This window comes from Aegilops tauschii, unplaced genomic scaffold (assembly GCF_002575655.3).
Source record: "Aegilops tauschii subsp. strangulata cultivar AL8/78 unplaced genomic scaffold, Aet v6.0 Super-Scaffold_267, whole genome shotgun sequence".
NCBI classification, from domain to species: domain Eukaryota; kingdom Viridiplantae; phylum Streptophyta; class Magnoliopsida; order Poales; family Poaceae; genus Aegilops; species Aegilops tauschii.
Window position 1 is genome coordinate 504,799 of NW_027332465.1, and position 14,683 is coordinate 519,481.

Below are 14,683 nucleotides of genomic sequence, written 5' to 3' on the forward strand. Positions count from 1 at the left end.
CACTACACGACACGTGTACCCTTTCATCCCCCCTCCGCGCTTTCATTCGGCCCTCGCAGGCCTCCTCGGGTTACCTTGCCTTGATTTGGATCCATCTCTTCTCCCGTCGCCGCCGAACCCTAGCTAGCTAGTACTCCTACCTCGGACCAGACCGGCCGCGAGAGGTCACCGGCGGCATGGCTGCGTGCGGCGGCGGAGCATAGCACGCGATGCGAGCGCTCCAATCGAATCCCGCCGCACCGTCCGTCCCGCTCGCCGTGGCCGATGACCGCGTCCCTCCCCAAACGGCGGCGATGATGGAGGGAGCCGCCGGATCCGGCCAGGCTCCCGAGCGGCCGACGCGCCGGGTCGCCGATCCTCGGGGCCAGCCCCTCCCGCCGCGCCGTCACGCATCGGCTTGGGGACCCCCCTCGGGGATGCCGCCTGCGCGGGAGGCGTCCGCGGCGGCGCGGGCTGGGGAGCCAGCGGCGGGGCCCGTGGTGCGCTCCGGTCGGGCCGGCGCGGGATCTGAGCCGCCGTCGATGGATTGCTTTGGATTCGGTACGATCCCCATCTCTCTCTCTCTCTGACTCACACTCGCTCGCTCTGTGTGCGCGCGCGCGCCGAGTTCACACCAGTTAACCCTAACCCGAAACCGAATCAGGCGAGCTCTCGTTGCCGGATCGCTGACCCATCGTCCCGGTGTCCATTGCGTCAGTTCCACACCGCTACGGAGCCGCCAGCCACCGCCGTTCCATTGCCTTGGATTCGGTTGTGGCCCGGGCAGGAAACCGTAGAGTGATTGTCTGCTGTTTCGTCCGTGCGGGAGGTTTGGTCGGTCGAGGCCAGGTATGAGCAGCTCCTGAGCAGGATGGATGGATGCATTCATGTGTCGTGAACTAAAACCACGACTCCTATTTTGGAACGGAGGGAGCACATTTTGGAACGGAGGGAGTATGCATGTATGGATATCATGGTCATGTTGCTTGGTGTGTAGAGCCCTGACGGGGGCTGAACCTCCTTTTTGGGGAGGGGCAATGATGATGGTGATAACGATGATGGCTGAAATAATCATGTCTTGAGCAATCAAGGCAGCCGTGGCGTGGTGGTACTAAACAGAGCCGAAAAAATCGGTGTCTGCGTTGGAGTTGGCCTTAGAGCCCACCCTTGCCTCTCTTGCAGCCTGTCCAATTCATCGCTGACGTTGGATGATTTGTGCCTTGGATGGTCTTTCTGTTGAGTGATAACCATGGCAGTTCTCTTACATCGTGATGGGTAGATTAAGCAGCAAGAGATGGTGAGGGTTGGGCTTGAAGATGAAAGACAAAACTGAGCCTCTTTTGCTATGCTACATATACCCCCCACCCCTCTACCTCTAACCCTAAACCAAATCAGTCAAGCTCTCATTGCCAACTCGCTGGCCAATCGTCTGGGTGGTGCCCGCTTCAGTTCACTGCTGCGGTGCTGCCAGCCTCTGCTGTTCCATTGCCTTGGATTTGGCTGTGGCGTGGGCTGGGAACCGTACGGTGTTATCTGTGGCGTCATCAGGTCTGGTTGGTCGGTCCAGGCCAGGCATGAGTAGCTCCTGAGGCTGATGAGGATGGATGGACATGTGCACGCATGTAAATTCACTCATTTTGCTCCGTATGTAGTCCACATTGGAATCTCTAGAAGGGCTTATATTTAGAAACGGAGGGAGTATGATCTAAACACTCTTATATTTCTTTACAGAGGGAGTATGTATGTATGTATGTATGTATTTATGGATATCAGGGTCATCTTGCTTGGTGGGCAAAGGCGATGATGATGACTGTGGCCGAAATAAGCATGTCTTGAGCAATCAAGATAGCGGTGTCCTGTGGGTACTAAAGTAGAGCCGACCCTTACCTCCTTTGTGGCCTGTTCAATTCATCGGTAATGTTGGATGTTCTGCACCTCGGACGGTCATTCTGATGAGTGATAACCAGGGCAGTTCTCTTACATTGCGATAGGTAGATTATGCAGCAAGAGATGTGAGTGTTGGGTTTGAAGATGAAATGCAAAACTGAGCCCTCTTTTGCTTATGATCATGATCCTTGTATCCCCCCCTCTCCTCTCTCTCTCCCTCTCTCTCTTTCTCAGACTCCCACACACTCGCTCACTCTGTGTCTGCGTGCGAGCATTGTTCACACCGGTAAGTCCTAAACCGAATCAGGCGAGCTCTCGTTGCCGGATCGCTGACCTGTCGTCCCGGTGGCCGCTGCCTCAGTTCCACACTGCTACGGAGCCGCCAGCCACCGCCTTTCCATTGCCTTGGATTCGGTTGTGGCGTGGGCTGGCACCGTGCTCTGTTGTCTGATGCGTCGTTCGAGCCGGGAGATTTGGTCGGTCGAGGCCAGGTAATGAGCAGCTCCTGAGCAGGATGGATGGATGGATGCATTCATGTGTCGTGAACTAAAACCACGACTCCTATTTTGGAACGGAGGGAGTACATTTTGGAACGGAGGGAGTATGTATGTATGGATATCATGGTCATGTTGCTTGGTGTGCAGACCCCGGACGGGGGTTGAACCCCCTTTTTGGGGGGAAAATTGGGGCAATGATGATGATGGTGGTGATGACGACGATGGCTGAAATAATCATGTTTTGAGCAATCAAGACAGTCGTGGCGTGGTGGTACTAAACAGAGCCGAAAAATCGGTGTCTGCGTTGGAGTTGGCCTTAGAGCCCACCCTTGCCTCTCTTGCAGCCTGTCCAATTCATCGCTGATGTTGGATGCTTTGTGCCTCGGACGGTCATTCTGTGAGTGATAACCATGGCAGTTCTCATACATCGTGATGGGTACATTATGCAGCAAGAGATGTGAGGGTTGGGCTTGAAGATGGAAGACAAAACTGAGCCTCTTTTGCTATGCTACGTATACCCCCACCCCTCTACCTCTAACCCTAAGCCAAATCAGTCGAGCTCTCATTGCCAACTCGCTGGCCAATCGTCTGGGTGGTGCCCGCATCAGTTCACTGCTGCGGTGCTGCCAGCCTCTGCCGTTCCATTGCCTTGGATTTGGCTGTGGCGTGGGCTGGGAACCGTACGGTGTTATCTGGGGCGTCATCAGGTCTGGTTGGTCGGTCCAGGCCAGGCATGAGTAGCTCCTGAGGCTGATGGGGATGGATGGATGGACATGTGCACGCATGTAAATTCACTCATTTTGCTCCGTATGTAGTCCATATTGGAATCTCTAAAAGGGCTTATATTTAGAAACGGAGGGAGTATGATCTAAACACTCTTATATTTCTTTACAGAGGGAGTATGTATGTATGTATGTATGGATATCAGGGTCATCTTGCTTGGTGGGCAAAGGCCGGGGATACAGCCTCCTTTTCGGTAAAAAATGAGGGGTGATGATGATGACTGTGGCTGAAATAAGCATGTCTTGAGCAATCAAGACAGCTGTGGCTTGTGGGTACTAAATTAGAGCCCACCCTTACCTCCCTTGCAGCCCGTTCAATTCATCGGTAATGTTGGATGTTCTGCTCCTCGGATGGTCATTCTGATAAGTGATAACCAGGGCAGTTCTCTTACATTGTGATGGGTAGATTATGCAGCAAGAGATGTGAGTGTTGGGTTTGAAGATGAAATGCAAAACTGAGCCCTCTTTTTCTTACGATCCTTGTATCCCCCCTGCCCCCCCCCCCCCCCCCCCCCAAAAAAAACAAATCAGTCAAGCTCTCATTGCCGACTCGCTGACCCATTGTCCGGGTGGCTGCCACGTCAGATCCCGGTCTCTACGGTGCTGCCAGCTGCCGCCAGTCCATTGCCTTGGATTTGGTTGTGGCATGGCTGGGAACCGTAAGGCGTTGTCTGATGCGTCGCCCACACTGTGAGGTTTGGTCGGTCGAGGCCAGGTATGAGCAGCTCCTGAGACTGTCTAAGTTACTCACCACTATGACTAGCCTAATGGATGGATGTTATGGTCATGTTGCTTGGGGGTTTGACCTTTTTCCTTAAAAATAAGAGGGGTGATGATGATGCCTGTGGCTGAAATAATTATGTTTGAGCAATCAAGACAGCCGTAATAGGGCCCAAATGGGTGCCGGCGTTGGAGATGCCCTTAAGAGCTCACCCTTACTTCTCTTGCAGCCTGTTCAATTCATGGCTAATGTTGGATGTTCTGCGCCTTGGATGGTCATTCTGATGTGTGATAACCAGGGCAGTTCAATTACATCGCTATGGGTAGGTTATGCAGCAAGAGACGTGAGTGTTGGGCTTCAAGATGAAAGGCAAAACTGAGCCCTCTTGCTACGCTACAATACTCAGTTTTTCCTTCTCCACTATACATTGTTTTTAATTTCTATTCCTTTTGTGTTGATGCGTGATCTGGATCTGGATTGGTATCTTCTCTTGGTGATGAACCCAACCACCCTAGCTTTACTTGGGTTGGTTTCTAGTTGGCATCGTTTTTGCCTTTCTAGTTGTACATACTATATATGTGTCAAACGGTTGCCCTTTTTTCCTCCAATGCTTGTAGCTATTGGCAGTTCTATTCAACTGGTTAACGAGAAGCTGTTCTCTTGCTTATCTTGTCCTGCCAGATGCTTCTTCAAAGACAAAGTTTTGATCTGTTATGTCTGTTTTTTATAAACTGAAGCTCATATTACCTTCGTATTTGTTTTGGTCAGAGCAGACCTTTTGTTACGATTCTCTATGCTATTTAGTTCATTGGTAATTAGTCTATTCTTTAGCTGCTGCTGTCAATAATAACTGCCACATTTCTGATGCATTTCTGATGCACGGATTCTAAATGAGTGTCAAGTAAATTTATCAACTGCAAAAGTGTATTTGTTAAAAAGGCTCTTATATTTTGTCATACCATAACTGAATGTCCTCCTGGAGCTTTTGCTTGGGTCATTTGGGATTTATATGTTGGCGGTTGGCCCCCTTCTCATTATATATTTTTAAATTTATTCAGTATTATTGCTTTGGTTTAGTTTTCATTTTGCCAGAGGTTGGATTGACTGGTGTTCAGTTTCATGGTGGAATAGTATTGCCACTATCGTATGTTACATGGGATAAACGGGCGAGCTGCATTTCCTGTTTTCTGTTTGTATTATACGCATCCCTTTTTGCAAGCTTATGCTTTTCTTCTGTTTCAAAATGGATAGTTTATGTCATCCTGTTTTTTATTTGTCTTGTAGTTACTCCTTTTATCTGAAGTGAACAAATGTCAATTGCTTCTTTCGTTTCGAGTAATACGGACATCAGTGCAGTGTTCCGGACATGGCATATTTGTTTCCTTTGTGTTCTTTGGTGTTGATCTTTCAACATGTCCTGAGATAGAGATGCTTTCACGTTTCCTAGGTTGGTTCCATTCAACTTTGCCCAGTTAGACAGTTAGTCGTTAAACTAGGAGGCCTTGCTCTGCAGCAAGTTACTAGTTGCGGCAATTTGTTGCTGGAGAGGGAGAGGAAGAGGGAGAGAGATATTTTATTGTTTATGGTACCACTTCACTCATTCAAATAGTACTCCCCAAAATTTTCCCAGGATTTTGTACCACCTGGAACATTTCCCAACTTTGGTGATTCATGGTGGGTTAAATCTGAGCCATTCATTCAAATAGTACTCCCCAAAAATTTCCCAGGATTTTGTGAACTATTCCTCATGTGTTCTAATCACCCTCCAGCTGCTGATACTGTGCTTAGCTGCAGATGTTCTGTATCTGATCCAACCTACTTTTCACCCTTACCTGTTGCATGCACAAAGGGAGCTATATCAGGGGAGATGATGATCAAACTTGGCTGACAATAAACCTGTCTTTGATTATTCGAGGAGCCGTGGGTATAAAAAACACGCTCTCCCCTCTTTTGGGACCTTTTCATTCTCAACGAATATTGATGGCTCTGTCGGTCATTCTGTTGAGTGATAACCAGCAGAGCTTGACTTCATTGGTGGGGGCTTGATCTGGTGAATGAAGAGGGTGGGGCTAGGTTGTATGATCTATCAAAGGCGAATCTGAGCCCTCCCAGTTCAACTAATACTGTGCCCTCCTATACAGTATGGTTTACACATTTATTTATTCCGATGGCCTTTTTATGATTGGAGTGATAAATTGCCGTGGTTCTGGCACTGGCCCATCTCACTAAGATTGGCTAACGCACAGGTCACCTCTTGTGGTGTTCGGTTTGCCTTCTCATGATTTTGTTGTTCATGGAGGGAACCAGTTCGGTGCATTCGGGCTTTTGCTCAAGCTCGTCTCACAGTGGTTGGTGGTCCTAGTACTGGTAGTGGTTGAATGTGTTTACTCCCTTTTCATGGGGTTGAATATGTGAAACATGATCTGTGCATGTCCTCCTTTACTACCAACAACAACAACAACAAAGCCTTTAGTCCCAAACAAGTTGGGGGTAGGCTAGAGCTGAAACCCATAAGATCTCGCAACCAACTCATGGTTCTGGCACATGGATAGCTAGCTTCCACGCACCCCTGTTCATGGCTAGTTCTTTGGTCATATTCCATGTCCTTTACTATCCCTATTAAATTTTTACTAGTTCTTTTGGTAGTGATGTACATTCAAGTCGGCAAGTTGTCAAACTTCTTTTCTACTCCCTCTGTAGAAATATAAGAGCGTTTAGATCACTACGTTTAGATCACTAAAGTAGTGATCTAAACGCTCTTATATTTCTTTACGGAGGGAGTACTGTTTTGGTCCACACAGCAACTGCTAACTGGCCTCAAGGAATACAATCTGCACTGTTTGCTTTCTGCTGATGACCATTTTAATGCTTATAGAAGCCAATACGTGGAAAGCACAATGTTGTCATAATCCTGCACCTACCTATTCTATAATCTCTTGTTGCAAAATTACCATGACTACCTTTTATAAATGGGCCAACTCTGAGCCTCCCGCCCAATAATGTTCCGAGTAAAAATGAGTGTTCCCTTCCCAAAATTTGAACTGATCTTTTCCTTTTTGAGAATTTGTAGTTCTTGCTTGCTCGCATCCACGTATACATAAAAAATATCTTGAGAGTTCGGTTATGATATCAGTTCTTCCGGTAAAATCATGGTCTGGTGGATGCAAGGGACTAATTTTCAAGTTTATATTTTCGCCTTTTTCCTACACATTTTGTTGGTTTTGCAGTATGTCAACCAGTTCTGTTTTAGGAACAGTACTCCAGCCACACTTAATTCTTTCTTCTGTTTTTTCCCCCCTTTTTCTGTTTCTTCCTTTTTCTTGAATGGCTATGATAATTCTGCTGTCCCTTGGATGGTTTTTGAAACTATCTTATTTGGTGCTGGGTCAGTTTGCTTGTTTCAATTGCTATTTGACTTAATAATTTCATCCTTCTATTGTACTCTATATCTACTTATCAGTTTGTACTTTTGGTTTCTCTTTACTTCTTTACTGGTTTCAACTTAAGGGTCGTATAGGGCAAGTTCAGCTGTCAAGATTACTGTTTTTGTGTGTCATGTTCATGAATGGCTGTGATGATATAACCTCCCTGTGAGAGCTTCTATCTAACACCTGAATTGATTCACTTGCTGCTAAACTAGGATGGCTTGTGTCACAGCAAGCAACCAGTTTAGCGGCTAACTATTACTCCCTAAAGGGCAGCCCGGTGCACGTAGCTCCTGCTTGCGCAGGGTCCGGGGAAGGGTCCGATCGCTTTGGGTCTATAGTACGCAGCCTTTCCCTACATTTCTGCAAGAGGCTGTTTCCAGGACTCGAACCCATGACCACAAGGTTACAAGGCTACAGCTTTACCGCTGCTGCGCCAAGGCTCCCCTTCTTAACTGTTACTCCCTCCGTTCACAAATATAAATGTTCATGGTCATTCTACCAGAAATTCAGTTACAGTGTTGAGATGGGAGTGTATCTGAGCCATTTACTTATACATGTCCCAATTTTTGTGTCCACCAGTTCATGATTTGCTCCTGATATAGTGATTCTTTCTGCTTTTACCCATTCTCATGTTGTTTCTGGTGATCTTGCGCTCTTTGACTATTGGCTTCTCTGTTATTCTCTTTGTGGGATTTGCGCCTAAGTGCTGTTGATGGCGATGATGAGTAAGGCTCATTCAGAGGTGTATTGAGATCAGATACCATCACTTGTATTTATGGTATGTATTAGGGTTAGGGTTTTGTGTGACTAGGTGGAAGCGTGCAAATCGGGATGGCTTGCTTTCTGTGAGCAACCATTTGAATGTTGAAATGTCACTCAGGGGTGTAAGGGCATCTGCAACGTGGATCACCAAGTGTATCGGATACAGAGTGGGTTTTGCCCATATGAATGCGTTGGATATTGCGTGCCTACATTCTTGCTTACTCCCAGGGCCCACAGGGGTGCAGCCTGATCTGCACCACTCCTCCCCTAGTTCTATGTTTGCCTCTTGTGTGTTGCCCCCTTTCTATGCACCGTTGATATTTCCAGTAATATGTGATTTGAACTTCAGTGTACTCTACATCTTGATCTCCCACGTGGTTAATTCCTTAGCTTTCAGTGGGCAGCTTTTGAACTACTTTTAATGACATAATTTTCGTGAAACGTATAGGAATAAAATTGGCCGCCTAGAAATCTTGATATTAGATAATCACAAGCTACAAGCGTATGAACTACCACCATGAAATCACCATGAAATTCTTAAAGTCTGATGAGTTATGATGATGCTTTCTGGTGACTTAATAATAGGTATGCCTTGGAGCAACAATGAAGCTTTTTTATATGTCCGCCCTTGTTTGTACTGATGCCTGTTCAAATCATATACACAAGTGTTGGTGGTGCTGTATTCCATATGGTCAATCTGGTAACATGCTTGTCACATTTGGATGCAATCGATTGTGAGTGCATATGAGCATTAAGATGGCGAGAATATTAATTGTCATGGCTTGGAATGAAATTTGGTTAGCTAATGTCAGTGGCTTGGCTTTCCGCATGAGCCCTCAATGCAGTTGTACTACCATACAATCTGTGCGTATAATATTTATTCGGTTTGGGTGCCCATGGGCGGCTGAACCCATGGGTCTGATTGCCGGCTTAGGCAGAGCTAGAATGTAATGGCCTATTAACGTCTTACATTTAGTACAGAGGGTGTATTTTTCTTTGTGATTTTTTTTGCGAGGGTAAAGAATTTTATTTCATAAGAACAGGTTTACAATTGAGAGGCAAAACTATGCACGGTGGTTCACGATCTAGCCATACAGCAGTCGCATTCTCAATACGACTATACAAAGCCAACCGATCTGCTACCCTATTTTGCTCAAGCTTAATTTTCTGCGAAATAAACTCATGATGTACCATAAGATGCTTGATCTCAGCTATCAAATGTTCATATGCCGACTGAGACAGGTTATCACTGGTCAGGGACGCCAATGCCTCTGAGGAGTCCGATTGCACTATTATAGGAACATCACTGTATTGAGCCACTAGAGCCATACCTTGCATCAGTGCATGCAACTCAGCCGGTAGCGATACGCAGAAAAAATCACACTTCCATCATGTCTCCTCAAGATCATACCAAATGCTGCCGAGCCATCCACTGAAGAAAAGGTCCCATCAATAGATAGTGCAACCCGATTTGTCGGTGGTGGTGACCATGGAAGCGCGCTAGAAACCACTACAACATGAGTAGCTAAGCCGTCCTCCATTAGTGGCATCTTCCCCTTCAAAATTTCCTCCGTGCTATATCTCCTGGATATAACTCTGGAAATAATCAGCAGAAACAGAAGTAGACGGCACATTCTTGCCATGAACCAAGTTAGATCGTAGAGACCAAATCCTCCAAATTAACATAATCATACAATCACGCTCATCTTGACGACAGTTTGCAGACCATACGCATGTGATCCCAAAGCATGCATGCGTGATCGCATGTGATCAATGCATGAAATGTAGTTTCTTTTTCCTTTCCACATAGGGGACATGTATCATGTCTTGATAAGTGCCTGTACTTCTTGCACTCATTAGTAGCTAGAGCACCAGATGCGACCTTCCAGGTCAATATTCGCATTTTCAAAGGTACCTTGGAACCCCAATAGATTGCCAGATGGGTCGTCCATCACTAGGAATAGTACTTGATGGCCCACCCGCCACCAGACTATTATGTTCAGCTGTAGCTAGCCGATATGCACTTTGGACCAAGAAACATCCGGACTTCTCCCAGAACCATGCAAGAAAATCTTGTCTATTCCTTGGCGAAGTCCTAATTTTCAGAATTTCATTATCATCCCTGTCCCAGAAGTGTTCTCTTAAAGTGTTCTCTTAATCTCTGCTCACCCCATGCTCCATGTTCATCCAGAAAGTCCGCTACCTAATTGTACAGACAATTCCTTTTTGGCGTGACTGGTCTTAGATCATAACCCCGCGGAATCCAAGGGTCCCGCCAGCAGGTTCGTGACTGGTCTTAGATCATCACCAACCCGCCAAATAATGCCCTTCTTCAACAGTTCAAGTCCATGAACAATACCTTTCCATACCGCCAAAGAGCTGCTAGGAAATACTGTATCCAACAAATTCCCATTAGGGAAATATTTTGCGCGTAGTAAACGAGCACATAGACTATCAGGGCTGCCCAACAACCGCCAGGCCTGTTTTGCTAACAACGCCTGATTAAAAGCACACATCCCCGAAACCCATGCCTCCCATTGCTTTGGGTAGTTTCATTTTCTCCCAACTTAGCCAAGCCATCTTTTTCTTTCCATTCTCCACTCCCCACCAGTACTGTCTCTTCATTCGTGTTAGATCATCACAAACAGAGGTCAGTAACGTGAACACACTCATGATGTAGATGTGTATAGCTTGAGCAACCGACTTTATCAAAATCTCTTTATTACCAGAAGAAAGATATTGCTCACTTCAATCAATTAACCTCTAAGTCACCACCTTCAACCAAAGCAATGGCCCCCAAAATTCTCATCGAGCCAGAACGATGCCCGTTGATCGTGGAGCCTAGGATCGATGAGTTTGCATTGGCCTTTGTCCTGATCGATGGTAGAAGTGCTCTGAGTGCGTAAGGTTTTAGGCTTAATACTTCCCTGTTTCATAATGTAGTGTATATAAATTATTTTAGGAGTCAACTCTGATGTTTATGGGCGAAATTACCCATAGCTACAATATCACATACATACAATATGAAATTGTCCATCTCATTATATAAAGTATTCTATTTTCTGTAAACTCGGTCAAAGTTGATAAAGTTTGACTTGTAAGATAATATATACTCCCTCCGTCCGCGAATAAGTCTACTTCTAACTTTTGTCTTAAATCAGAGTTTAAAAATGTAGCGATCCAACCTCACACGGTCAAATCTCTCTGCATAATTGTCATCCCTGGATCGATAATGCTGACACACACAATACTTGAAGGATTTATAACAGAGTGCAATCACACACTTATTATATCGAATGTCTCAAAAGAGAACTTATTACAATAATATATGGCTTAAGGCCATCTAAATAAGATAACTGCGGAAGCATCGAAGGTAAATGAGTCCATCAACTCCAACGGCATAGCTGAGTGCACGACAACGACCTAGCGCACCTTACTCTTCGTCTGAAAAGTCTGCAACATAATATGTTGCAGCCCGAAACGGGCCAGCACATGGAATATGCTGGCAAAATAACACAGTAGAGCAATGAACAGGTAAATGCTATCACTACATGCATATATGGCTGGTGGAGGCTCTATGGTTATTATGTTTTTGCGAAAAGCCAATTTTTCCCTACAACAAAGGAATATATTTTGTTTAACTATCATGGTAGTTGATAAGCATTGAGTAGGTTCCTCCAACTCAATCCCAATTAAGCAGTATTAATAACCCAACAAATTAACTTAGAGAGTGATGAGATCAATATGATAATTCAAGAACGAGATACTCAAGATGTCCATAACCGGGGACACGGCTAACCATGATTAGTTTGTATACTCTACAGAGGTTTGCGCACTTTTCCCCACAAGACTCGATCTCCTCCGTTGGATTTCTCGCACTACATGGTGTTTGAGAAACGGATGACCGAGACACAGTCTTTCAGAAGCATTAACTCTTTACTTTGGGTAGACAGTTACACCTACTTTCCCCTACATCTGCTAGCCTACCACTGAAAGAGGTCACGCAACATACTCAACTATGCCAGAGCCCATAATGGCTTGTGGCTGCATACGGAAGTTTCTAGCATGAATAATCTTATGACCCCTTTGAGCCTGGGTGGCGAACCATAGGATGATCACACGGGTACTTCGGGATATCCCAGGACAGCGCTGGATTGCTCCAGGTGCCCAGACAACCACTGGGTGCTCTAGGGTGCCTCAACCAATCCACCCAGATGTGTATTTAAGTAGCCACCTTAAGTTAACGATTAATTAACAACTCTCACATCTGTCATGGATACACTCAACCAATCCACGTCTACAAGCATAGCATAGCAGTATAAGCATAACGTAGAAGTAACTCCCAAGGGTTTGATATAAAGGACAGTAGGTTCTACCTCATCAACTACTTCCCAAAACCCACATATTAATCAGATCCTACTCATGCAATGTTTGAGGATTGGAACTAATGCATAAAAACTGGGTAATAAAGGGGTATGATTAAAGTGTTACTTGCCTTGCTCACGATCTGCAAACCCTAGAGACTCGTAGTAGCACGCTTCGCACTCCGGAAATTCTATCGCAAACAAACAATAGCATACATAAGCACTCAAGCATATATGAAAGGGTAAAACTCAAATAAAAGATCCAAATTGGAAGTTCAACTGAAGAGCTTCGATTTGCAAAAAGAATCAATCGAATCGGAGCTACGGAACTGAAACTACGGTCAAAAGAAATTCGAATTCAAATCTGCTTGAAACCAAATTTTAATTTGTCAAAACCATGTTCAAATTGATTAACTGGAAAGAGGGGTTCGAGACAAAGATTTTGGCGTTGGTTTCACTGGATTTGGACGAACGGTTAAAAAGTTGCGAGGGTTTGAAGATTAGGGGCTAATCCGTGATAAAAATAATCGCGGATAGGTCCCTGGCCGAAAAAAAGAAAAGAAAAAATCAATCAAACGAACGTCCGCTAACAGAGGCAAACGAACGAATTCATTAAAATGAACTAACGGGTGAACGTTCGCTAAACTAGTGAACCGAAAAAAACCGATCTAACCTAACAAACCAAAAAAACAAAAAGAAACACCGTCGGTTTTTACCAGTTAACTGGACTCGACCGGCGGCAGCTCCAGCGGGGCTGCGGCGGGGCGGGGCGGCTGCGGCGGGAGGCGGCGCGGCGGCAGCGGGAGGCGGCGCGGCGGCGGGGCAGCGGCGAGCGCCCCCGCTGCTGTTGCTTGGGGCGGCGGTGGCGGCTGGCGATGTGGGGAGGAGGGGCCGGGGTCGGCCGCATATAAAGGGGCCGGGGGGGGGGTCCGACTTGGGCGAGGGGGCGCGCGGGGCGGCGGCGATCCGGACTCCTCGCCGGAGTCCGGCGCGGACACGGGCGGCGCGAGGCGGTGCTGTGCTGGGCCGTAGCCTGGCTCCAGCTGGGCCGGCCCAGTTCGGCGCGCGAAGTTTTTTTTAAAATTAAATTCCGCCAAAGAAAAATCCTAAATAAATATAAAAAATTCTAAAAATGGCAAAACAATTTTCACCATCTAAATAAAAATATTTAGAACAAAGTGAACATTTTTCTGGCCTAAAAAATGCAATTAAGAAAAATGCATATTTTTCTAATTCAAATAAAATAGCAAATAAAATATTTATTTGATTTTAAAATCTTTCCTCCAATATTTCTCTCTTTTTGAAGAAGTCATATTATCTTCTCTTTTTTTATTTTAATTATCGGAAATATTTCAGAGAGAAAAATTATTAAAACCAAAATGATACTTTTTTCTAATTTGAGAAAAATTCAAATATGAAAATAAATGAAATCCCCAACTCTCTCTGTGGGTCCTTGAGTTGCATATGATTTCTAGAACCGCAAACGAAATGCAAATAAAATATGATATGCTTATGATGACCTATGTATAACATCCAAATTGAAAATTGGGATGTTACAAACCTACCCCCTTAAGATGAATCTCACCCTCGAGATTCAGGTTGGCTAGAAAATAGGTGTGGGTGGTCTTTGCGTAGGTCTTCCTGTCGTTCCCAGGTGGCTTCATCCTCGGTATGGTGGCTCCACTGAACTTTGCAAAACTTGATAACCTTGTTGCGCGTAACTCGGGTGGCAAACTTGAGAATCTTGACGGGTTTCTCCTCGTAGGTCAAATCACTATCCAACTGAATTGCTTCCAGGGGCACTGTATCTCTCAGAGGAATATCGGCCATCTCTGCATGGCACTTCTTCAACTGGGAAACGTGAAACACATCATGAACTCCTGTCAGTCCTTCGGGTAACTCCAACTTGTAGGCCACTTCTCCCATACGTTCCAAAACTCGGCATGGTCCTACAAATCTCGGGGCTAACTTTCCCTTAACTCCAAACCGTTTAACTCCTCGTAGAGGTGACACACGAAGATATGCTCTATCTCCGACTTCATAGACTACCTCCTTGTGTTTTGAGTCTGCATAACTCTTCTGCCTGGACTGAGCTACCTTCAGTCTATCTCGAATCAACTTGACCTTCTCTTCTGACTCTTTGATCAAATATGGTCCAAACAATTGACGGTCTCCAACTTCATCCCACATCAACGGTGTCCTGCACCTTCTCCCATACAAAGCTTCGAAAGGTGCCATCTTCAAACTAGCTTGGTAACTGTTG

The 14,683-nt window shown here is 45.6% G+C and overlaps 1 long non-coding RNA gene across 1 annotated transcript; it reads left to right on the top strand.

Annotated features, from left to right (window-relative positions):
- Window positions 1-72: 72 nt before the first annotated feature.
- On the top strand, window positions 73-3,672 carry LOC109768653 (uncharacterized). Its single transcript, XR_002234160.4, has 2 exons — window positions 73-540; window positions 644-3,672. It is a non-coding gene; the product is annotated as an uncharacterized lncRNA (long non-coding RNA).
- Window positions 3,673-14,683: the final 11,011 nt, after the last annotated feature.